Source organism: Schistocerca cancellata, chromosome 3 (assembly GCF_023864275.1).
Source record: "Schistocerca cancellata isolate TAMUIC-IGC-003103 chromosome 3, iqSchCanc2.1, whole genome shotgun sequence".
Taxonomy (NCBI): Eukaryota; Metazoa; Arthropoda; class Insecta; order Orthoptera; family Acrididae; genus Schistocerca; species Schistocerca cancellata.
Window position 1 is genome coordinate 121238162 of NC_064628.1, and position 26684 is coordinate 121264845.

Consider the following 26684-nt stretch of genomic DNA (forward strand, 5'->3'; position numbering starts at 1 on the left):
GGAACCGCGGAGTTGGCCGTCGAATGGCGCTAGCTGCGCAGCATTTGTGCACCGCCGCCGTCAGTGTCAGCCAGTTTGCCGTGGCATACGGAGCTCCATCGCAGTCTTTAACACTGGTAGCATGCCGCGACAGCGTGGACGTGAACCGTATGTGCAGTTGACGGACTTTGAGCGAGGGCGTATAGTGGGCATGCGGGAGGCCGGGTGGACGTACCGCCGAATTGCTCAACACGTGGGGCGTGAGGTCTCCACAGTACATCGATGTTGTCGCCAGTGGTCGGCGGAAGGTGCACGTGCCCGTCGACCTGGGACCGGACCGCAGCGACGTACGGATGCACGCCAAGACCGTAGGATCCTACGCAGTGCCGTAGGGGACCGCACCGCCACTTCCCAGCAAATTAGGGACACTGTTGCTCCTGGGGTATCGGCGAGGACCATTCTCAACCGTCTCCATGAAGCTGGGCTACGGTCCCGCACACCGTTAGGCCGTCTTCCGCTCACGCCCCAACATCGTGCAGCCCGCCTCCAGTGGTGTCGCGACAGGCGTGAATGGAGGGACGAATGGAGACGTGTCGTCTTCAGCGATGAGAGTCGCTTCTGCCTTGGTGCCAATGATGGTCGTATGCATGTTTGGCGCCGTGCAGGTGAGCGCCACAATCAGGACTGCATACGATCGAGGCACACAGGGCCAACACCCGGCATCATGGTGTGGGGAGCGATCTCCTACACTGGCCGTACACCACTGGTGATTGTCGAGGGGACACTGAATAGTGCACGGTACATCCAAACCGTCATCGAACCCATCGTTCTACCATTCCTAGACCGGCAAGGGAACTTGCTGTTCCATCAGGACAATGCACGTCCGCATGTATCCCGTGCCACCCAACGTGCTCTAGAAGGTGTAAGTCAACTACCCTGGCCAGCAAGATCTCCGGATCTGTCCCCCATTGAGCATGTTTGGGACTGGATGAAGCGTCGTCTCACGCGGTCTGCACGTCCAGCACGAACGCTGGTCCAACTGAGGCGCCAGGTGGAAATGGCATGGCAAGCCGTTCCACAGGACTACATCCAGCATCTCTACGATCGTCTCCATGGGAGAATAGCAGCCTGCATTGCTGCGAAAGGTGGATATACACTGTACTAGTGCCGACATTGTGCATGCTCTGTTGCCTGTGTCTATGTGCCTGTGGTTCTGTCAGTGTGATCATGTGATGTATCTGACCCCAGGAATGTGTCAATAAAGTTTCCCCTTCCTGGGACAATGAATTCACGGTGTTCTTATTTCAATTTCCAGGAGTGTATTTATCGGCGCATAGGGCTCGTTTATAGATGAATATGTACAAAACTGAAAAATCTTTAATTTGTATAAAAAAGTGTATTTTTCTTTTCATTGTTTATATGTTCCCGTATAAAACTTGGCTAATAAATATATTAACAAGGTATTAGATTCCACTTAGTAGAACAATATATATATGACATATTCACTTGTACAGCTACAACATGGGAATGGGCTTTGAAGTTTATGCATTTGTAATTACAGACGTGCAGAAAGGAGACCTGTAAAAGGGAATACTTCAGTTTAACCCTCTTACTACCACTCGGGTCATATGACCCCATAAGCACTCTGGAAATATATGTGTCCCTTGTTTCAAAAACCGATGTTTTCAAAATATATGACTTTCTCCCTGTTCGTCAGTTGTATCGAATGATGCTTCATCCGTTTTTTATATTTACAACACATTAAAATTTATTAGCTATTTTTGCAAGGACTGCCAGTGGGGTCAATATGACCTCAACTTAAATTCTTTGTTTCCTAAGTATAACATTTATGAAATCAGAATTATTACTGTTACGTTGAACAGCTGTTATACGAAACTCCTGCTAAAATGAAAATGTTATTTCCTGATTACCATTGTGCCCATTGTTTGGGTTCCTTGCCTCTGCTGTTTTTGTACCCTTCCTAGTACCACCAGGGTCAATGTGAGCCCATAAGAACTCTGAAAATTAATATCTCCCTTGTTTTCAAAGCTGTTATTTTCAAAATAGGTGACTTCCTCTGAGTCAATGGTATCCAGTGCGGTTTTGTTCAGTTTCATATTTACAACACATTGAAAATTATTCATGGTTTTCTTTTCACTGGGAATCACTGGGGTCAATATGACCCCATCATAAATTTCTTTTTTTCCCTTGAATGTAACTCTTATGAAAGTAGGATGACGACTGTTACACTGTGTAACTGCATTTCATGTTTTATGTTACCTTATTAAAACACTACCAGTTTATCCCGTGTACTTGGTGATCTTTATGACCCCACTGGCATTCACTGGTAGTAGGAGGATTAAATATGCCTAATTCGGGTATAGATTAGCTATGTCCAAAATCTGTGAAGACTTTTCTTGTTAGCGTTTTCCAGTGGACTTTCAACACAAAATGAAGAGTTGATTGAACGAGTAGTTTTTTATAACACTTAAGGGGGGAGGGGGTGTACTTTACGGAGGAAGAGCCGAGGCATAAAAATTGCTCTACCTAAAGTTACACAAAGAAAAGAAAATCTATTGAATTAGTAATTTAAAAATTCTGACATTGGTGTTGCAGAAATCAATGACTTTCTCGTTATGAAAGACAAATTACTATCTTCGTAAAAAAAATACAATAAAATAAACCTGACAATTTGAGCACAGATAGAAAATAAAAGTAACTGCTTTTCTGGCCTTGAGAACATGAAGAAGGATACAGACTAGTGAAAGGTGAAGGTACCTAGATCGTCGTAGTAAGAAAGAGCACATTTAACCACAAATTATTGTACAGTTCTAGAAAAATCAAGTCAGACAATAAAACTAATTCCAGAAAGTACTAAGGGACTGAACATCGCTATAAATACGAAAGGCAGACACGCAAGAAACCCAATTAAGAGAGATATTAGCATTCCTCCCCTTCATTTTATAAATAAAGTCACGCAATAACGATATCTTGTCTGCTGGTGACAAGAAGACAACACAGTAAAAATACACTCCTTCGTCATCAAGGTGATGCACATAGACATCGGCGTGTGTCGTGCATGATTTACCGTAGGCTACCAAGATTATTTTAATGAAGAGGCCCTGTGATTGGGACTGCAAATCCAATAATGGAAAAATGTCAAAACGATGCTACCCGTTCCTGCGCGGCGTGCATTACACCCGAGTTATTTTTCACAGGCGTCTGCGCTGGTTGCCAGCTGCCGCTGCTACTGACTCACTCGTTCGTCTGTTGCTTCCAAGGCCTCGCGATTAAGAGATTCCGAAAGTTTCAGTTTCAGCGGCACGAGGAATTCCTCACGTGTCAAAAGTGTGTACCATTTACGTTCGAAGACTGACTTACTCAGCGCTTTCTAGAAGTGGGAACATTGTGTCATAACAGTGCTGTTTGCAGGTGTAGGATTCCAGAGCGAACTTAAAGGTGTGTTGGTAACGGCATTCCAGCAACAGAGTTACACCCGAGGCTTGCGTCCCAAGCTAAGCGCAGAGACTCTTCTGCTACACAAGCAAGACCAGCACAAATGGTAGAAAAAATATACCATATACTATGACTGCTCTGGAATCTACTCTGAGAGGACTGGAAAGCGTTGCACCATGAAGACCGTGACCGAATGCTACCAATCTTACCATGCCTGTGGGATCTATAGGTTAAAATTTCACTCTTACGTGAGCTGGGCAGCGGCCATGCCGCAGTGGATACACCGGTTCCCGTGAGATCACCGAAGTTAAGCACCGTCCGGTGTGGCCGGCACTTGGATGGGTGACCATCCAGGCCGCTATGCGCTGTTGCCATTTTTCGGGGTGCACTCAGCCTCGTGATGCCAATTGAGGAGCTACTCGACCGAATAGTAGCGGCTCCGGTCAAAGAAAACCATCGTAACGACCGGGAGAGTGGGGTGCTGACCACACGCCCCTCCTATCCGCATCCTCAACTGAGGATGACGCGGCGGTCAGATGGTCCAGATGGGCCACTTGTGGCCTGAAGACGGAGTGCTTACGTGAGTTGTATTCCATATTTTCAACACAGATCAAAGCTATTCAACAGATGAAGAATAGTTTGAGTACATGATGGCTATTAGGTGTGTAATCTATCGTTATTGCAACTTTTAACGTGGAGGTCGCAACTCAGCATACCCAGAGAATACGTCCTGCCCGCACAGCTTGTCGCCATCTTTCGGATTCTGAGAAAGATTGAATCACTGGATGAAGGATCAACACAGCAGAACACTCATAACTAGATGTATCCAGGACAACAGTGTAATGACAAGTGTAGACACAGATCCTTCCAGAAGAACTAAAGCACGAGATGATCGTCCGATTCCTCTTCTGGCTCTCGCGAATAGATGGACGAAAACAGCTGAAATCCGTGCAGAGGTTACAGGCAGTGTGCTACAACGAACCGTATTGAACAGAGTACTTGAAGATCGGTTGAGATCTGAATTGCCTTGCGCCATTTATCGCTGGCACCACACCACAACCAAGAGAGACTTGCATGGTGTTCAAATGGTTCAAATGGCTCTGAGAACTATGGGACTTAACTTCTGAGGTCATCAGTCCCCTAGAACTTAGAACTACTTAAACCTAACTAACCTAAGGACATCACACACATCCATGCCCGAGGTAGGATTCGAACCTGTGACCGTAGCGGTCGCGCGGTTCCAGACTGTAGCGCCTAGAACCGCTCGGCCACCTCGGCCGGCTTTGCATGGTGTATAGCCAAAATCAACTCAGACACTTAGTGGCATTCTGTGGCGTTCAACAATGAGCCCCCTTCTTTGTCACTCAACTTTGAAAAAACACACGATTTGCATTGTAGAACTCGTAAGAGTATGTTCCTAAAACATTATGACAAAAAGTAGACAGTGTCGAATCGTTGGGACTGCCGCTTGATAATGAATTCTGCTGGAAGGAGCATAACATAGAACTGCCGAAGCGCCTAAACAAATCTCTGTTTGCAATCCGGATGTTGTCAGATATAGGTGATGTTAGACGTTATTAGATTTATGCGTAACTCACGAAGCAAGCTAAAGTGTTACGAGTCCCAAAACGAGTTACAATATTCAGGGAGACCATTTTACGCAACTTTTCAGGACACATAAAAAGCTTAACTACAAATAAAATTCAACTTAAGACGAGCGTACAGGATTTATTGGTGGCCAACTCCTTCCACTCTACCGAAATTTCTAGATTCAACTGACGTGTATGTTCTGCTAACAATATCAAATAATGTATTATTTTTTTGCTACTAACAATATCAAATAATGTATTACTTTTAGGGGGGAGCGTGGGGAGGGGTGATTTCTAAGAGGGGTGGAGGGAGGGGGAGGAGAGTGGGCAGGGGTGACAACCCGAGATCTGGCCACGGAGTTCCGTTCTAACCGTCAGAACTAAGAAGGATGCAGGGCGTCGGATCCAAGAGGTCCAAAATGCATCAACAAAAGTCACTGACAATACCGGAAACCGAACCCAGGTCCTCCTATACAAATTCAGTGCAGTAATGCGATCGTTGTAAATAAACGTTGTAAAATTATTTTTGTATTTGGTGATGTATGGCTACAACAGCCTAAGAATTATCATATGCATCTTAGTGTATTGAAGATTTATGTATTTTGTGACAAGTTTGTTATTACCTTGTAAATCAAAATGTGTTAAAATTTGAAACTTCCTGGCAGATTAAAACTGTGTGCTGGACCGAGACTCGAACTCGGGACCTTTGCCTTTCGCCGGCAAGTGCTCTAGTAACTGGGCTACCCAAGCACGACTCACGACCCGTCCCCACAGCTTCAATTCTGCCAGTAACTCGTCTCCTACCTTCCAAACTTCACAGAAGCTCTCCTGCGAACCTTGCAGAACTAGCACTTCTGGAAGAAAGACTATTGCGGAGACATGGCTTAGCCACAGCCTTGGGGATGTTTCCAGAATGAATGGTTCCGAGTTCGAGTCTCGGTCCGGCACACAGTTTTAATCTGCCAGAAAGTTTCATATCAGCGCAACTCCGCTGCAAAGTGAAAATCTCATTATGTTAAAATTTTTTTGACTTATTCCATATCCATGAGGGCCACTTAACATGGGATCTATGGCAGGGACATTGCCATATCTGTTTTATTTGTACATATTTATTGTTTATTCTAATTTTCTGACATGTTCTACATCCTTGACGGATCTACTGGGACGAAAAGTACATCACATCACATCCTTTTGTGGCGGTCAGATAGCCTATGGTCCGTAATCACGCTAGGGAAAGGTCACAGAAAGCAGCGATTCGCAAATTACACATTTCGAACTCCTGGGATCATGGTATGGAACGCTATTGGATATGATAACAGGATTCATTTAGTAATCGTTGAAGATAGGCTGAAGGCTCGATAGTTTATAGAAAGACTGGTAAATCCTGTTGTCACTCGCTCTATGATAGTGTACGATACGGCATATTCCAGCAGAATAATGCAATTCTCCACACTGACGTTCACAAACGCCTAGAAGTGTGCGGATCCTTGACTGGTCTGCCGGTACTCTGATTTGTCATCCGTACGATGGGACGACGTGTACATTCATTCCAACCCCTAGCCAACAACCTTTATGAACTGACACATCCGTGCCAGCAACCTCCATGACCTGACACAGTACGTATTTCAGGAAGGGAAATAAATTCCTCAAGATGACATTCGCAGGTAGTTTGCTTCCATGCTAACAGAAGAGTGTACTCGCTCCTCTGAGGGTCATATCTCAAACTGACTTTATTTGGACCTGTTACTAGTACAATCAAAGTTTAATCATTGAAAACCTTTTATATCATGAACATCTCCACAAATATTGATAAATACGTAACTGGTGCTTTATGAAAACTTTCCATTTATTGTATGTCGATGTAACAGTTGAATTCAGGATTATATTCTCACTCGTGGTGCGCTTACTGAAGTAGGAAGAGACGAAGAAAGGTTGGAGGAAAATTGTACTTCGTTGTCGTGGACGGCTTGTTCAGATGACTGGATAATACTGGCACATGAATGGCTTGGAGCGCTACTCCTGATAGCACTTTTCACCTGCCACTGAGTGGGAATTTCATCCGTGTCGATACTGGTTCCCCTTTCCCCCACAGTTCGTAGAGTACTGATAAAGACTGCGAACTAGTTAGTGACACTTTAGGACGATGTAAGGTGTCCAGAGAATGAATTTCTTTGGCACAAAGCCACGAAAATAATACTGTATATTGGACAGAAGCATTACATTGCTTTTTAGTAAATTTAGAAACTGAACACGCATCCGATCGTCTTTCAATATATCACTACAGACATAACAGCAGAGTACGTTAAAACGGGAAGTTGCAGTACTAGCCGAAACTGAATCGTGAGAGATTTTCATTACTTCAATATCTTCCATTTTTCAAGTGTCGCAGCAGAATGTCAAGGAAAGGATAAACGGATTTATTTATTTCTGAAAATATCAGTATGATGTTTACTGCAAACAGGTGTTCGAAAGAGATTATACCTAAATGAATATGTGTGTTAAAGAAAGAAGGATCATAATGTGTTACAAAAATTACCCAGGTTATATAAGCGACAGTATCTCTAAGAAAGGGATTGATACTAAGCGTAAAATGGAGTATTAGCGTTGAAACTGTAAGTAAGTTCTCTTGTTTTCGGTGATGTTGTCGATTTTCATATATTCAAACAGCTTATAATCGATGGAAGCTACGTACATAGACTTGTTTTGTACCCCATTTCACAGAATATTCTGATGTAAAAGCATTTTACATATATGAAGCTCGGTAAATAAAGAAAAGTATCTGCCACAACTGAATAGTGACATTACTAAAACATTGCAAAACAGATTATGTATCATTATTAAACCATTTGATTTATGCTGTATGTACAGATATAATGCAAGAATACAGTTACGAAATAATACCAATGTGCAACTGTCTCAAGAACCGTATGGCACTGATGCAATGTAAGTTTTTCTAGGATATTGCCGCGAGCTCTAATAAGAGTCGTTTTTACATGGTATTGGTCCACGGAGATCACTGATGACTTAGTTGCCATCTGACCAAATTGCATACATCTTCAATTAGCGAATTCCCTGGCCAGTGGATGGCGAAGTACGAACTGCAACTTGTAATGCTGCACTTCAGTCCGGCACTGGGCCACTGCTACGGTCGCAGGTTCGAATCCTGCCTCGGGCATGGATGTGTGTGATGTCCTTAGGTTTAAGTAGTTCTAAGTTCTAGGGGACTGATGACCTCAGATGTTAAGTCACATAGTGCTCCGAGCCGTTTGAACCATTTTAATGCTGCGCAAAGGACTCCCTGTACCTGGACAACGTGTAGTGAGGAGCAGGAGCATATGTTCTCTAAATAAGCATGTTATAACTTGTCTGCAGTAGCGATTGCCATTCATTGTACCCACAAACCGCGAATGTCTAACATACGTTGTGTCCCACAGTATGTGACATGATGTGCAGCCGATTCTGCAACTTAAACATAAACCACTGAAGCGTCATGCTATGACGGGTGCATGAAGACAGACTATTCAATCGCGCTGGTAGCAAGTTGCGTTTCTGGAAAACCTATGATTATATGAAATTACAATGGGGGCAGCACAAGGATGATATCAGAAACAGCCTCCACATGTAGAAAGGTGTAATAAGAACGAGCGCTCTCATGCCACTGAGTTCCAGTAAACAATGATTCCAAAACACCAAGAAATCTGCATATCTTTAGCACTGCTTGTGTCGGTCCTCTTTGACCTGTTCGTTCCCCAGACATTTTCGCAGAGAAATGCGTGATAAAGTTACTCAAGAACTGGCGCAATAATCGGCACCATCGCCTTCACAATATAAGCTGTCTGACGAACTGATGGAAGACATAAGATGGCAGTCCTTTTGTTGTATTTTGTATAACAAACGCATAGGCAACGATCTAAGGGAAGATGGGAAGACGACTTCAGGAAATAGGACATGTATACAACTGTAGAACGTTAATGTGAAGGAATTTGGAAATGGCCTGTAACCAGGGTGGCGATGATGATTGATTAAAAACCGCATCTTTTATTTTTGGCACTATAGGGTACGGAATATACACTCCTGGAAATTGAAATAAGAACACCGTGAATTCATTGTCCCAGGAAGGGGAAACTTTATTGACACATTCCTGGGGTCAGATACATCACATGATCACACTGACAGAACCACAGGCACATAGACACAGGCAACAGAGCATGCACAATGTCGGCACTAGTACAGTGTATATCCACCTTTCGCAGCAATGCAGGCTGCTATTCTCCCATCGAGACGATCGTAGATATGCTGGATGTAGTCCTGTGGAACGGCTTGCCATGCCATTTCCACCTGGCACCTCAGTTGGACCAGCGTTCGTGCTGGACGTGCAGACCGCGTGAGACGACGCTTCATCCAGTCCCAAACATGCTCAGTGGGGGACAGATCCGGAGATCTTGCTGGCCAGGGTAGTTGACTTACACCTTCTAGAGCACGTTGGGTGGCACGGGATACATGCGGACGTGCATTGTCCTGTTGGAACAGCAAGTTCCCTTGTCGGTCTAGGAATGGTAGAACGATGGGTTCGATGATGGTTTGGATGTACCGTGCACTATTCAGTGTCCCCTCGACGATCACCAGTGGTGTACGGCCAGTGTAGGAGATCGCTCCCCACACCATGATGCCGGGTGTTGGCCCTGTGTGCCTCGGTCGTATGCAGTCCTGATTGTGGCGCTCACCTGCACGGCGCCAAACACGCATACGACCATCATTGGCACCAAGGCAGAAGCGACTCTCATCGCTGAAGACGACACGTCTCCATTCGTCCCTCCATTCACGCCTGTCGCGACACCACTGGAGACGGGCTGCACGATGTTGGGGCGTGAGCGGAAGACGGCCTAACGGTGTGCCGGACCGTAGCCCAGCTTCATGGAGACGGTTGCGAATGGTCCTCGCCGATACCCCAGGAGCAACAGTGTCCCTAATTTGCTGGGAAGTGGCGGTGCGGTCCCCTACGGCACTGCGTAGGATCTTACGGTCTTGGCGTGCAACCGTGCGTCGCTGCGGTCCGGTCCCAGGTCGACGGGCACGTGCACCTTCCGCCGACCACTGGCGACAACATCGATGTACTGTGGAGACCTCACGCCCCACGTGTTGAGCAATTCGGCGGTACGTCCACCCGGCCTCCCGCATGCCCACTATACGCCCTCGCTCAAAGTCCGTCAACTGCACATACGGTTCACGTCCACGCTGTCGCGGCATGCTACCAGTGTTAAAGAGTGCGATGGAGCTCCGTATGCCACGGCAAACTGGCTGACACTGACGGCGGCGGTGCACAAATGCTGCGCAGCTAGCGCCATTCGACGGCCAACACCGTGGTTCCTGGTGTGTCCGCTGTGCCGTGCGTGTGATCATTGCTTGTACGGCCCTCCCGCAGTGTCCGGAGCAAGTATGGTGGGTCTGACACACCGGTGTCAATGTGTTCTTTTTTCCATTTCCAGGAGTATAGTTGATAATGCCGCGGTATAATAATTAAGTCTGCGTGACCTTCCAGTATTTGTGTCACACACTGCGCTTTTGGACAGACTTTGAGCATTCTAAGGACTTTGCAACGAACGTATTTTCGTAAAACTTGAAGATCGTCTTAGGCTTTGATTTCGGATTAGCATACTCGCTGATACTTCAGGGCGTGCAGCTTTAAATGGCAATTAGAAAGGTCGCTAGCAAGTTTGCTATTTGCAGACTGTTAGGCACACGCTGTCGCTCGTTCTTGCTATGATCCGGGGCGGGATGGGAGTCACGGAGGGGAAGCGGAGCTGACGCGGAGGTGGAGGGCGCGTGGCCCGCCGCGATATATTTAGAGCGAGGAGCTGGCCGTTCGCAGGTCCGGCCTTCTGAAAGAAATCCAATCCCAGCGGACCAGTCATGGCTACGTACCTAGGAGACCCGCACAAGCTCACCGGACCGATGTTCGGTGCAATGTATTTCAGGGCACGCGGCAGCGAATTTACGTGCAGCGAGAAGGCACGTCTGCCCACATACTCCGCATGTAACACACCGGTGGCAGATGATTTTTGCAATACCGGCATATTTTCCACCTTATAGAACCCGCAGAGAAGGACTGAGGGAATATGAGAACAGAAGCACATGCAAGGAGTCTTATCTGGTGATTATGATCACTGAGTAGAAAAGGTAAAGCAAGATTGCTTCGAATCTGTGTTGAATCTAGGAAGAAAGATTTGGATTTTACTTCCCTTTGATAACGAGTTTAGTAAAGACACAGCACAAGCTTGTAATGGGGAAGGACTGGAAGGGAAATCGATATTGATTTTTTCAAAGGAACCACACTGGCATTTGCCTTAAGGGTGGACTCCACACAGAAATTTAACTTTTATTCTACTTTGACGATTTCAACCAAATTTTAAGATCGTGTCTACCACGTGAAGGTGCAGTAATACCTAAGCTCTAAAGTCAAGAACTTCAATGACTTTTAAGATTTGAATTTTTAATATGATTTAAATAGTGCTTTTCAAAACCAACTTTTGGTACACAAACCTCAGTTTTCACATTCCAGATTTCTAGGTACATTCACAAGATGTTGTTCAATAGTTCAATGCATTCATATTATGAGAAATGTTATTAACTTAATTTCAGTATTTTTTTTTCAAGTTTCAAACTTAAATTTTCTTTGATTATGAATACATAAATGTGACAATAAAATAAACAAACTGCAGTCTCAATAATATTAGTACATACGAGTATGTAAGTACCTCAGTTCCACTGTCTGCAAAAATTTCATTGAGATTGGTTAATATTTAGGATAAAACAGTTGGCATCTTAAAACTTTTGTAAAAAATGAATGTCGGAATTACTGCTTCAAGTAGCCACATTCTACTTCTCCAGAGTCTGTCTTGAAGAATCAAAAGGAAGTTAAAGAAAATGCAGGTTGAAAGTAATGCCTTTGCGACCTCCAGGCTGTTAAATACGAAGTGCAAGCTCAAAATGAACAGGCGTAGTAGAAAGATGTTACTTGTTCAAAATAACATCGCTACATTCGTTAACTTACACTGAAAAACTGAACAGTTTCGTCTGTTGTTAGTTAAAGACAAATTGAAAATCATGTAATAGTAGACTCCAAATTCGTAGTGCCATTCAACACCAAGTAAAAATAGCAAGTAATGCAGCACCCATATTTATTAATAAATTGAAGATTACAGTCAGCTACCACTTCAGTATCCACTGCACGACTGAGAAACCCACCGCCTGACAAGTATGTGAAGTACTTAGTAGCCCTCGACTAATCACAGTCTAACTTCGTAAAGGTACGCGCCAGACGCAACCGCTCCGCTTGCTATTAAAGAGTGAGACATGATGATAGTTAGGTATCTATCTAGATCTCTCCCTCAAGGAACCATGCCAATTAAACTGAGCACAACGGAGTCGATAAACGCTAATATTTTACCCAGCAATGGATCGATGAGGGGGTAATACATAGTTATGCACAGGGATGAGTAGCTATGAAATGAAATTCGAAGGTACGATAAATTTCTGAGTTTATTGGCACTAGTTGATTTCGTTAAAAACGTCGTCAAGTAATACAGCGAAAGTTACTCCAGATGTAACGAAAATAATAACAAAAACGGAAAAGATAAAATTGGAATGGCTTAACGGTGGCAAAGTTCAGGAAGAGAAGCACATACTACTAAGTTCAGCTCTCTGACATATTAAGTTTTAACTGACTCATATCCGCAACTCGACAACATTCAAAATCGTTGCTCAACTGTGACCAGGTGGAACCTAACCGAAAAATTATTGGGGGTAATTAAATTCATCACGACCTATACTGCTGGTGCTGCCTGTAAATCTCACCATCGTTGGAGCATCCATGTTCTGGCTGTAGGAGGTGGCGGATCTGTGCGAGCGCCACTGCTGCGTCGCCCTGGGACGATGCTGGGCGAAGACTCCGCCTGGAGCGTACTGGCAGAAGATTTTCCTGGCTGTGTGCGGAACCCGAAGTGTCTCTGCTTAGTGTAAAGCGCAAAGTGTTTCTGCTGCAAACAGAGGCCAGAGCCTGAAGTCCGCTACTCAAAGCGGGATCCGATGTGTCAAAAGAGCGCAGTGTGCGTCAGATCTGCGGACGTTTCGCGTGTCTCACGCAGCAATTCCCAAAAAAAAGTAATATTTTTGTCCCACCAATAAAAAAAAATTAAGCAGACGTCACTGTACTCCCACCACCATAGGAAAAAATGACCCTTCCAATCAAGTGCACTGAAAACCACTCTTCCAGAGATTTGTGTCTAAAAATTTTACGCCACGACTCTTCAGCCAATCCACACATGTTATTTTTGGAGCCTTTCGAGCACTGTTTTCTAGGAACATGAAAAAGAAGAAAGAGAAAAGCGTTGGGCTAGATGCCGAGCAGGCGCCCGAAGTGAGTGACTATGATTTCCATGGACTGTCGCAATCTTTTAGAAAGCTTTCGAAGTCGGTATCTCTCCTAGAAAGTTTTCTCTTCAGAATGGCTCAAAAAACTGGTTGTGTTATTTACATAATCCTCCTTCCACCATGGAAACGTTTCTCAGATGTCCTTGGCAGAAAAATGTGAAAAATGTGCGTTTGCAGTAATATCTCTCCAGAAAGTGGGCAGAGCAGAATGACCAGCTATCTCCAACATCCGCCCTCCCCTTCCTGAGTCGAGAACCAGAGGCCGGCCCCTACGATGCCTGCTAAACCAGCGAGGGTTTGGGACCTTTCTTTGTACTGCAAGGTTGCTCTGCAGCTGGCATAGCAGGCAAAAATCGTCTTATCCTGTACCCAGTACACGCAAAGAAATATCTAGAAGTGTCGAGATGGTAGAAAAGGAGGATATCACCTGCGCAGTCGCTGTTATTGTACTGCTGTTGGAAATAAACACACATTTCTGCAGTCTCCCCGATTTCGGCTGGCTTTAATCTGAATGTAATTAATTTGCATATAAAACTGATTCTAATTTGCTTATAAAAAGTGGCTTGTTCACATAAAGAAGTATTGCGGAACAAAAAAAGACGAGGCCAGCTGCTTCTACACTTTTCATCACCTTCCGCATCTATTCAAGAAATCTGTACATTCGACGATACACATTGTGAAACCTAAAGTGTCCCCGACATGTATATTTATTTCCAGTTGGTAGTTACCATGGTTGACGGAATCATTCTCCTTACAAAGGAGCTGAAAAATTATGACCGCAAAGGAAGGTACATCTTGCCGACTTATAGAGTACAAAACGTTAAATAACGTGTGTCTTAATACATACATACCAGTGAGAACCACTACCTTACTCACACAGGATGGCACACGAATAAAAAAATACACTCCTGGAAATTGAAATAAGAACACCGTGAATTCATTGTCCCAGGAAGGGGAAACTTTATTGACACATTCCTGGGGTCAGATACATCACATGATCACACTGACAGAACCACAGGCACATAGACACAGGCAACAGAGCATGCACAATGTCGGCACTAGTACAGTGTATATCCACCTTTCGCAGCAATGCAGGCTGCTATTCTCCCATGGAGACGATCGTAGAGATGCTGGATGTAGTCCTGTGGAACGGCTTGCCATGCCATTTCCACCTGGCGCCTCAGTTGGACCAGCGTTCGTGCTGGACGTGCAGACCGCGTGAGACGACGCTTCATCCAGTCCCAAACATGCTCAATGGGGGACAGATCCGGAGATCTTGCTGGCCAGGGTAGTTGACTTACACCTTCTAGAGCACGTTGGGTGGCACGGGATACATGCGGACGTGCATTGTCCTGTTGGAACAGCAAGTTCCCTTGCCGGTCTAGGAATGGTAGAACGATGGGTTCGATGACGGTTTGGATGTACCGTGCACTATTCAGTGTCCCCTCGACGATCACCAGTGGTGTACGGCCAGTGTAGGAGATCGCTCCCCACACCATGATGCCAGGTGTTGGCCCTGTGTGCCTCGGTCGTATGCAGTCCTGATTGTGGCGCTCACCTGCACGGCGCCAAACACGCATACGACCATCATTGGCACCAAGGCAGAAGCGACTCTCATCGCTGAAGACGACACGTCTCCATTCGTCCCTCCATTCACGCCTGTCGCGACACCACTGCACGATGTTGGGGCGTGAGCGGAAGACGGCCTAACGGTGTGCGGGACCGTAGCCCAGCTTCATGGAGACGGTTGCGAATGGTCCTCGCCGATACCCCAGGAGCAACAGTGTCCCTAATTTGCTGGGAAGTGGCGGTGCGGTCCCCTACGGCACTGCGTAGGATCCTACGGTCTTGGCGTGCATCCGTGCGTCGCTGCGGTCCGGTCCCAGGTCGACGGGCACGTGCACCTTCCGCCGACCACTGGCGACAACATCGATGTACTGTGGAGACCTCACGCCCCACGTGTTGAGCAATTCGGCGGTACGTCCACCCGGCCTCCCGCATGCCCACTATACGCCCTCGCTCAAAGTCCGTCAACTGCACATACGGTTCACGTCCACGCTGTCGCGGCATGCTACCAGTGTTAAAGACTGCGATGGAGCTCCGTATGCCACGGCAAACTGGCTGACACTGACGGCGGCGGTGCACAAATGCTGCGCAGCTAGCGCCATTCGACGGCCAACACCGCGGTTCCTGGTGTGTCCGCTGTGCCGTGCGTGTGATCATTGCTTGTACAGCCCTCTCGCAGTGTCCGGAGCAAGTATGGTGGGTCTGACACACCGGTGTCAATGTGTTCTTTTTTCCATTTCCAGGAGTGTAGCTCTGAGCACTATGGGACTTAACTGCTGAGGTCATCAGTCCCCTAGAACTTAGAACTACTTAAACCTAACTAAACTAAGGACATCACACACATCCATGCCCGAGGCAGGATTCGAACCTGCGACCGTAGTGGTCGCGCGGTTCCTGACTGTAGCGCCTAGAACCGCTCGGCCACCCCGGCCGGCCCGCACACGAATAGTTGACACATTTTAACAGTGAATAAAAATTGTACCTGTAGTTATATTTCACTCACATTCGGCTCCAAGGTATTTTGTTTCATGGAAGTGTCGGTAGAGGTCGTGTTGCTGCAATATCGCCAGTCCTTTCTTTCGCAATTAGTGTTTCGCCATGACCGAGCATGGATGCTTTTCTGTTCAGCAGAGTATTAAGGCAGCTCTCGTTTACGCTGAACTGAAAAGTGTGATAGCAACGCGAAGAAAATTTAGGACACTATTTCACACGCGATTCGCTCCATCAAGGAATATAATTCTTCAATTAACGAGAAAATCTGAAGAAGAAGGCAGTTTCTTGAAAGGAAACGACGTCGGACACCGACCGTTTGTTCTTCGGAAAACAGCAGCACTGTGGGTCACCATTCAACGAGTCTAAACAAGTCATTCTGCTAGACAGAAAGAGAAATTAGAATATCTCGGCATTCTGTACAAAGAATTTTACAGGGTGATCTCAAGTTTTTCTCTTACGAAATGACTCTGTTGCAGAAGCTGACTGAGCTGAATAAACAGAGAAGACTGGAGTGTTCATTATGGACAGAAGGAAAATATGAAATAATGTTCAACGTATTCTCGGACGAAACTGATTTCCACCTCATGGGAACAGTAAACAAACAAAATGTTCGATTTTGGTGTAGAGAAAAACCGCAAAATGTTCATGTTCCTGAAACAACGACGCATGGGGAAAATGTGACAGTGTGGGTAGATCTATCCAGTCATGGCCTAACTGGACCAGTGTTTTTCAAACTATCAGTGCCGACCGATACCGTACAATGTCGGGAAATGACTTAGTGCCACATCTTCTTGCCTATAATCTTCCAATCAATATACAATGGTTTTTTGCAAGATGGCACAATACCTAGATTTTCTACAGGAAGTATCTGGCAACAGTGTGGTGTTCCATCGTTACCCACAACGTCATCATGTGGGATTCTTTTGGCCTCCTTAAAACCCAAATTTAAACCGACGTGATTTTTTTTTCGTGGGGATATTTGAAAGTGAAACTGTTCTCTTCGAGACTACAGAATATTATGTAAATACTTTTCCGGATAGTGCAATTGTGCAGCGAGATAAATGAAGACTTGTGCCGCAAAGTTGTAAGGATATGTGTACGCGCCTTCGCGAAGTTGTCTGCCGCAATGGAGCCCATAATGAACATATGATGAACTGCATGTCTGTAAAATTTGAAAATTGTCATCTCTGAAATAAGACTGTTGTGCAATATTAAATGTGTCAACTATTTATGCGCCTCCTGTACTAAAGTTGATCATTTCGCAAAAGGCGTTTAATTATATGTTGCATTCAATGTACAGAATTATTAATTTGTGGCAAACAACTTCGAACAAGAAAATAATTACAATAAAAATTTAGGTCGGCTCAGGGAACACGAAAGCTTGGGAAAGAGTGCACCTTTACAAATAATTACTAGGTAACCACTCTTCCTGGAAATCATGTGTGGTTCCCTTAATAAAAGTCTGCATGAAAGAAAAAACAAAACAAAAAATAATCATTGATGTGAGGTCCACACATACGTATGCCACCTATATCAGAGCTCAATTTATGAGAGGAAAGGAAAATATGAGAAACTCATGAGTTATCGGCAAATGAGGCTGGAATATGAAACACTGCCAATGCATTTATAAACGCACAGGTGCGTATCAGTACAAGAACAACATCACATTACAGAAAATATCATTTGCACAGGAGGGAAAAATCAAACATTTACATTACATGAAGACAGACAAAATATTTACACTAAAGACAAAATAAAAAGCTAAACTCTGTCTGAACAGGCCTCGAAGGCCCAACGGTACTGACCAACCGCCGTGTCATCCTTAGTCCACAGGCAGCAGCCGCTGTCAGTTTTCGTGACCGGAGCCGCTACTTCTCAATCAAACAGCTCCTCAAGTGGCGTCAATACTGAGTGCACCACACTTGCTCAGCACTCGGCAGACTGAACAGTCACCCATCGAAGTGCCAGCCAAGCCCTACAATGCTTAACTTTGGTGAACTGATGGGAACCGGTGTGACCACTGTGGCAAGGCCGTTGGTAAAGGAGAAAATAAAGTCAGAAATAAGTTCTTACTTATCAGACCTAAGGTAATAATAATAAAAATAAAAAATAAGAATTTAGCAAATTGCAAGTCCAGATCACAACTGCAAGTAATTTAAGTGTCTGATTTGCGTGTATTTGTTTGCATTGTACACAGTGTAGATGTACGGTTAAAAAAAATCAACTCACTTAGTTAAAAAGGTGTACTCGTTAAATTTAAATGCCTTTAGATGCTGCTTTAGCTCAAGGAAGATACAAGTAACAATCAGAGCACACGAACAGAATAAGAAACACTGACCACACTAATATCTTGCTGTAAAGAAAATATTGTAGGAATCACCATAATAGGCGTTTTCCTGATAGTAACAAAACTAATTTTGCTTCACACACTAAACATGTTGTTCACAGATGGCACAGTCACACTAAACGGGTATGCACTGTTTTTTGTCGCCGTATTGCCGAGACAGGCAAGCGGTTCAGTACATGTACACTGTAACTCATTGGGTGCAGGAGTCGACAGGTTAGCACATTGGCATGCCGAGTGTTATGTTGGTGTCCCTCCATCTTGGGGTCCGCAGCTCGTGGTCTAGTGGCTAACGTTGCTGCCTCTCGATCACGGTGTCCCAGGTTCGATTGCCGGCTGGATTGGGAATTTTCTCTGCCGGGGACTGTGTGTTTGTGTTGCCCTCACCATTTCTTCATCATCATCATCATAATTCGTGACAGTGGCTAGACTGGGCCGAGTGAAAAAACTGGATTGTGTAAAGATTGGGACTTTGTACGGGTGCTGATGACCGCGCAGTTGAGCGCCCCACAAACCAACCATCATCATCACCCAACTTGGTGGCGTCAACTGGAACGGGATGTCGTGGGCGTGCTCTGGGTCGTTGTCGAGAGGCGTGAACGTATTGGCATGACTCACACGGCTGTTCTTGCATCTGAGGTACGCTCCCTGTTGTCCTCAGACAGGTTAAGTCCTTCCCTACTGGTCCAGCCAAATGAGGTGGCTTGCAAAGCGACATAAGTCCTCGTCGTATTGCTGCTCAGTCTGCTGAAGTTAGTGGTGCAGAGAGGGTTTTTTTCCAAGTTTCCTCTTCGCCACGTGTTGGGGAGTCTCAATAGGCGTATTGGTGGTAAGGATAGGTAAATGAGGACATGGCGTTTGATGCCGCTTACAAGGTACAGCATGTAAGGCGTGAAAAAGACGAATGAGATTGGTATTCTGGATTGAACTTTTTATTGGCAGCTCTGCTTGCAATGCAGCCTCCCCCTGTTGCCACTTTCAAACCAGATACTGTATCAGCTCTCGTTTTTATTGGCTCTTTCTGCCGTTGTGTGCAGAGTCTAAAAAAGAAAATGTCCTTTCTCTGCCGTGGCGCAAGTCTCAAGCACCACTGTGACGTGCCATCTGCTTGGTAATACGTGGCACTTCTCGTCGTAAGCTGTCGGGAATCTCCCGTTGGTTTGGCTGCACCCAGGTCTCACAGATGGTCCGCTTAGCCACGATCTCTGCTCGCCACTGTTGACTTCTGGTTCTGCGCCGTTGTGACACCCCCCCCACCCCCCCCCCCACCCCCTGTCGCTGGTAAAAGTGGGTCAGGTCAGCTAGCCCATCGCTTAGTCTTCCTTGCCCTCTGTGATGCTAGCGCTCCCCGCTGTTCACTCCTCCGTTCCTCCGTATGCCAATTTGCACAGAGTTCATAAATTCTATAATAAATTCTATTAATAACCTCTAATACTACTAATAAAATCTGTACCTGAAATTTATTAGCCTGCCGAGGTGGCCGAGCGGTTCTAGGCGCTACAGTCTGAACCACGCGACCGCTACGGTCACAGGTTCGAATCCTGCCTTGGACATGGACATGTGTGATGTCCTTAGGTTAGTTAGGTTTAAGTAGTTCTAAGTTCTAGGGGCTAATGACCTCAGAAGTTAAGTCCCATAGTGCTCAGAGCCATTTGGTCCATTTTTTGGAATTTATTCCGTACATTACACGATTAGTTTTTCATGTACAGCAGCACAGCAGAAGAGCTCAGGAGTATTTGCACTGACGAATTACAAAGTTTCGCAATGAGAGTACATTTCTTATAGTAAAAATCCTTTCTGATAATTTTTGATGAAAATCATTTTTCAAATAATGAAGGTAACTTGTTATAATTCGTATCGGACTTGTTGTTGTTGTGGTCTTCAGTCCAGAGACTGGTTTGATGCAGCTCTCCATGCTACTCTATCCTGTGCAAGCTTCTTCATCTCCCAGTACTTACTACAACCTACATCCTTCTGAATCTGTTTAGTGTCTTCATCTCTTGGCCTCCCTCTACGATTTTTACCCTCCACGCTGCCCTCCAATACTAAATTGGTGATCCCTTGATGCCTCAGAACATGTCCTACCAACCGATCCCTTCTTCTAGTCAAGTTGTTGTGCCACAAACTACCCTTCTCCCCAGTTCTATTCAATACCTCCTCATTAGTTATGTGATCTACCCGCCTAATCTTCAGCATTCTTCTGTAGCACCACATTTCGAAAGCTTCTCTTCTCTTCTTGTTCAAACGTATCAGACTTACATAATATTAAATTAACAGACAAGTGACTGTTGTATTATTAGTAGTTAGTCTTATTTAGTTTGTTAGTAATCAACCATGTCATTTTTTTGTCATGTGATGTTTTAAGTTTATGTACTTACTTCACATCATACAACTCATGTCTTACACTTGTAATAAAACAGCCCCTTGGTCATCCTTGGCCACCCCCGTCGCCCCCACCCCCTCCAAGAGACTACATTTATTTCATAGTTCATTAACTGTTTAATGTAGAATGTTGCAAATGCACCTATACCAGTAATTAGTTTGTTTGAGGCCACTTATGTAAAATCTGAGTTTGTTATCATATTCTGCTCTCAATAATGAGTTTGTAAACATGCTAAGAATATTTTGTTTTCAATAATTACTAAGTAACTGATCTAAACTTCCTACGCTGATGAGTCCGCTGTTTATATTTATCAAAAGCCGTAATGACCTACAGAAAAAAAATGCATTTTACAGCTTAAAATTGATTTTCGGGAAGTCGGTTAGGTATTTTTGATAAACATAGTATTTGGAACTCATACGAATGGCAGGGATACTTTTCGTTCTTTCTGTCTGTTGTAATTAACTAAAATGTAATATGTATTGTCATTTTATGGAAATTTGTTAATTACTTCGGTATTCTTAACGAAATTATGTCCGTGTCCACACAAAATTGTAAAGCTTGATTTCAGTTCTATTTCTATAATATGTATGCGAAGTAATTTTGTTACACCCTTTTAACTGTCATTTCTTGAAATTTGTAAATTCCCTGATTGTCAATTATTGTTGTAAATCACATACATACCAGCGGTTTGCGTACAGCAAGGAGGCAGTTTGTTACCACCATCAACAACACAGCATGTAGATCTTTGTTTACATATTTTTCGCCACCGAACACCTTGCGTGAGAGTAAAGCAATTTTGTGGAAAATCTTTACCTGGAGTTTATTTCGTACATTACACGATTAGTTTTTAATGTACAACAGCGCAGCAGAAGAGCTCATGAGTATTTGCAGCGAAGCTACAGCTCAAGAACGAAGATCTACAAGTTATCTAAATTTCACGAACATTTCTGGTTACAACATTTCATCTCTAAATTAATGAACAGTTCTGAATTTTTTCAGTTCAATCAATTTCTTGAGATACACTACTGGCCGTTAAATTGCTACACCACGAAGATGGCGTGCTACAGACGCGAAATTTAACCGACAAGAAGAAGATGCTGTGATATGCAAATGATTAGGTTTTCGAGCATTCAAACAAGGTTGGTGCCGGTGGCGACACCTACAACGTGCTGACATGAGGAAAGTTTCCAACCGATTTCTCATATACAGACAGCAGTAGACCGGCGTTGCCTGGTGACACGTTGTTGTGATGCCTCGTGTAAGGAGGAGAAATGCGTACCATCACGTTTCCGACTTTGATAGAGGTCGGATTGTAGCCTATCGCGATTGCGCTTTATCGAGTCGCGACATTGCTGCTCCCGTTGGTCGAGATCCAATGACTGTTAGCAGAATATGGAATCGGTGGGTTCAGGAGGGTAATACGGACCGCCGTTCTGGATCCCAACGGGCTCGTATCACTAGCAGTCGAGATGACAGGCATCTTATCCGAATGGCTGTAACGGATCGTGCAGCCACGTCTCGATCCCTGAGTCAACAGATGGGGACGTTTGCAAGACAACAACCATCTGCACGAACAGTTCGACGACGTTTGCAGCAGCATGGATTATCAGCTCGGAGACCATGGCTGCGATTACCCTTGACGCTGCATCACAGGCAGGAGCGCCTGCGATGGTATACCTCAACGACGAATCTGGGTGCACGAATGGCAAAACGTCATTTTTTCTGATGAATCCAGGTTCTGTTTACAGCATCATGATGGTCGCATCCGTGTTTAGCGAAATCGCGGTGAACGCACATTGTAAGCGTGTATTCGTCATCGCCATACTGGCGTATCACTCGACGTGATGGTATGGGGTGCCATTGGTTACACGTCTCGGTCACCTCTTGTTCACACTGACGGCACTTTGAACAGTGGACGTTACATTTCAGAGTGTTACGACCCGTGGCTCTACCCTTCATTCGATCCCTGCGAAATCCAACATTTCAGCAGGATAATGCACGACCGCATGTTGCAGGTCCTGTACGGCCTTTACTGGATACAGAAAATGTTCGACTGCTGCCCTCGCCAGCACATTCTCCAAATTTCTCACCAACTGAAAACGTCTGGTCACTGGTGGCCGAGCAACTGGCTCATCACAATACGCCAGTCACTACTCTTGATGAACTGTGGTATCGTGTTGAAGCTGTATGGCCAGCTGTACCTGTACATGCCATCCAAGCTCTGTTTGACTCAATGCCCAGGCGTATCAAGGCCGAGAGGTGGTTGTTCTGGGTACTGATTTCTCAGGGTCTATGCATCCAAATTGCGTGAAAATTTAATCACATGTCAGTTCCAGTATAATATATTTTTTCCAATGTATTCCAGTTTATCATCTGCATTTCTTCTTGGTGTAGCAATTTTAATGGCCAGTAGTGTAGTTGCAACTCAACTGGTGGAGGCACATTTTTTTTTTTAATTCTTGCGGTTCCCACTGTTATTGTGGCCGCTAAACTCCGTGTAACTTTTGGCATAAGCTTTCAACTTTTATAGTAAGTCTGCAAATATTTTTTATCAGAAATCTATATTATACACATCCAACATCATGCTGACTTTTTAGATATCAGTAGTTTCATTTTATACTATAGTAATTATTGTTAATCTAACCAGTTGCACAAGAACAGGAAACCTTCTCTGTCACGTATGGACCATTTACTATGTATCTGTCCTTTTTTTCTCCTCTCATCTTATGTATAATCCTATTCTCATCAGTTGTACAACTATAGTCCTGTAAATCATTCTTTTATCTTTTTAGGCCTTCTGATACATCTGAACATAGATCTCATCTGTGGACAGCCTTATAAAAAATAAATTAGTTAATTAATCAAAAAGCGAGAAAAGACATACATACTTTACTGGTGTAGTCATTGTTCCGTACCTATGTAACAAAATATATACTATACTCAGATTGATGCAAATTTTCATATCTTCTCCGTGCTCTTACATGAATCCCTTCTTATAGTTTCCTTCTTGCTGTATCCTTTTTGTTGTGCTCATCCTATCCTTGAATTAGTCCTTTCTTTCTCATGCTACCGTCATAACACCATATAAACAAACATTTAGTAAGGTAAGCTGCCCCTTGTATGTATTTTGTATGTTAACCGGGCACCTAGAAACGACGCAGAGGCTCCGTCCCCGTTCAGCCACAGTGGTCCACAACCCCACACAACTACCACAGTCCACTTCACCCCTCTGCCGCCCACAACGAACCCAGGTTGTGTGCGGTTCGGCCCACGGGGGACACCCCCCCCCCCCCCCCCCAGGGTACGTCTCACACCAGATGAGTGTAGCCCCTATGTTTGTGAGGTAGAGTAATGGTTGTGTACGCGTATGTGAAGAACTTGTTAACACAGCAATCGCCGCCATAGTGTAGCTGAGGCGGAATAAGGGGAACCAGCCCACATTCGCCAAGGCAGATGGAAAACCGCCTAAAAACCATCCACAGACTGGCCGGCTCACCGGACCTCGACACAAGTCCACCGGGCGGATTTCTGTCGGGGACCAACCAGTCCCTCCCGCTCCGGAAAGCAATGTGTTAGAACGCTAGGCTAACCGGGCGGGCAGCTGCCCCTTACTTACATTAACTTTCATGTATCTGAATTGTGGGGAGCTGTCAACAGGTGAACAACGAACTCTCAAATGTGCACCTTCCATCTCCTTAACCAAAAATACACATAAAATGTTGATGATGAGTGATCCCTGCCTTGAAATCCAGACTTATTTACATGTCTCCAGTGCCTACTGGTTTCACTAAAATCCAGTCCTAGTCACGTTGCCAAAATAAGAAACTTGGCCTGCGCTGCGGGCAATTGCTCTACCAAACATTTTTTGTTGTTGATCTCATTTTGTTATTGTTTGTTGCATTTGTTCAGGATGGACGTTTCATGACAACCGTTCAAGTTCATCCTTGATCCGTTTACCCAGTTTTCTTTATTACAGAGGGCAGTTTACCCCCTGACCAAACACGCTGAGCTACCATGCCAGATAGATCTGGATGGCCGGACGCAGGTTTGAACCATGGTCCTCTCGAATGCGACTCTCTACCGACTGAGCTTTCCATAAGTTGCCTATCAGATGTCAAAAAGGGCAAGACATGAAAGGATTTTATTCACGTCTTATATATTTTATTTGTGACTATTATGCAATGTTCGCACAAATGTTATGTTATTGAAACTTCCTGGCAGAGTAAAACTGTGTACCGGACCGAGACTCTAACTCAGGACTTTTACCTTTCACGAGGAAGTGCTCTACAGACTAAGCATCCAAGCACAAGATAAGGTATAGGCGGAAGTAAAGCTGTGAGAAGTGGTCGTCAATCGTGCTTGATAGCTCAGTCGGTAGAATACTTGTCCACTAAAGCCAAGGGTCCAATGTTCGAATCTCGCTCCAGCATACAGTTTTAATCTGCCAGGAAGTTTCAATGAGAGAATAGCTGTGCGAACAGTGCATAATAGTCATCAATAAAACGCATAAGACGTGTATAAAATGGACGTCCCTGTCCCTGTCCCTGTCCAGACGTTGGTACACAGCAGCAAAGGTCGTATGATGCGGGATACGGCGATTAGGATATTGTTGTTGATAAACCGGCTGTGCAGCTCGTCCGCTGTGGTGCGCTACGTAGTACGCACCAACCATATCAGTGTACTCACTCCAGGTGTATCGCTCCATTAGTAAACAGAGACAATGCACTACTACACTGGTGAACAGCAGTTGCTTGCAACTGAAGATCATAATACGGCCTCTAACAACTGAAGAGCGTAATATGGCCTCCACCGGTTTAAATAATCCTCATAGGAAAAGATGACATTAGGGAAAAATATTTGTTTTGATGTCCCCTACAACCGCCCAGAGTTTGTCGGTTTAAATACTTTTCACCCTGCATATCTTTTAATTATCCCAAACTCATGGTCACAGGGGAGGAAAGAGTGCCCCCGTGTAGGATAATATTGTACAATTTTGTTGAATGTTCATGTTGCAACCAGACTCATGACAACGTGTGTGACTGTGAGGTTTCGGTTTTGACCACCACAGGAATCTGAAAATAAATTAAGTTCCTTGGTGCTGTCAGGTATGTTATTACATATGTAATGATTAAGAAGTGAGTGCACCTCCCTCATGATATAAATGATATGCTGAGGTTCCCTGTTTCATATCATGAATGCAAAACAAGTACACGCATAGTTGTCTTATGTAAAATATCTCTTGCACTGGAGTGTGTGGCAAGGGTAAATTCGACATGTAATGAAAACAAATACATGCAATGTTACCTCGTACAACACAATTTGCTGTTACTTCTTTCATTTTGTTGTAGAACTTTTGTGATCTACGCTTATGTACCAACAGCTCTTCAGCTGCAACACGCTTCGCGTAATCATTTAGTAAATTACTTATAAGTTTTTGAGCGAGCTGCTCACAAGTAGCACACACATCTTTTTGTGGCCTTCCACATGCATAGCCCAAGTTCTCCTTGTAATACTTCAAATAAAATGAATAAGTAACTTTAATGTCTGGACACTTAATGCAAAAAAGTGCAAGCATGATTCTTACTTTTATCTCAGAATTCAAATACTTGATATTTCGATTTGTATAATGTGTTTCCTTTACTGGGAAAGAGGAAATATGATCATTTATTTTTTCACAAACTGCTCCTACTGCAGCTTTGTTTCTACAGTTTTCTGATTTTCCTCGATTTTCTTTTGGATATTCCCTTGCGGCCAGCAAGTCAACAAGTCTTCTCACTCTCTTTACGGATACCCCATACAAACAGATGAACGCTTTTTTGCAAATGGAATGACTTACCTGCAAGAGTAATGCTGTATAAAACATTGTGGAGTCTGGCCTTTGGAGCATCGTTCTGTGGTCTATGGCGATGAACATCAGATAAAAGCCAGCTGGCCTTGTAGGAAA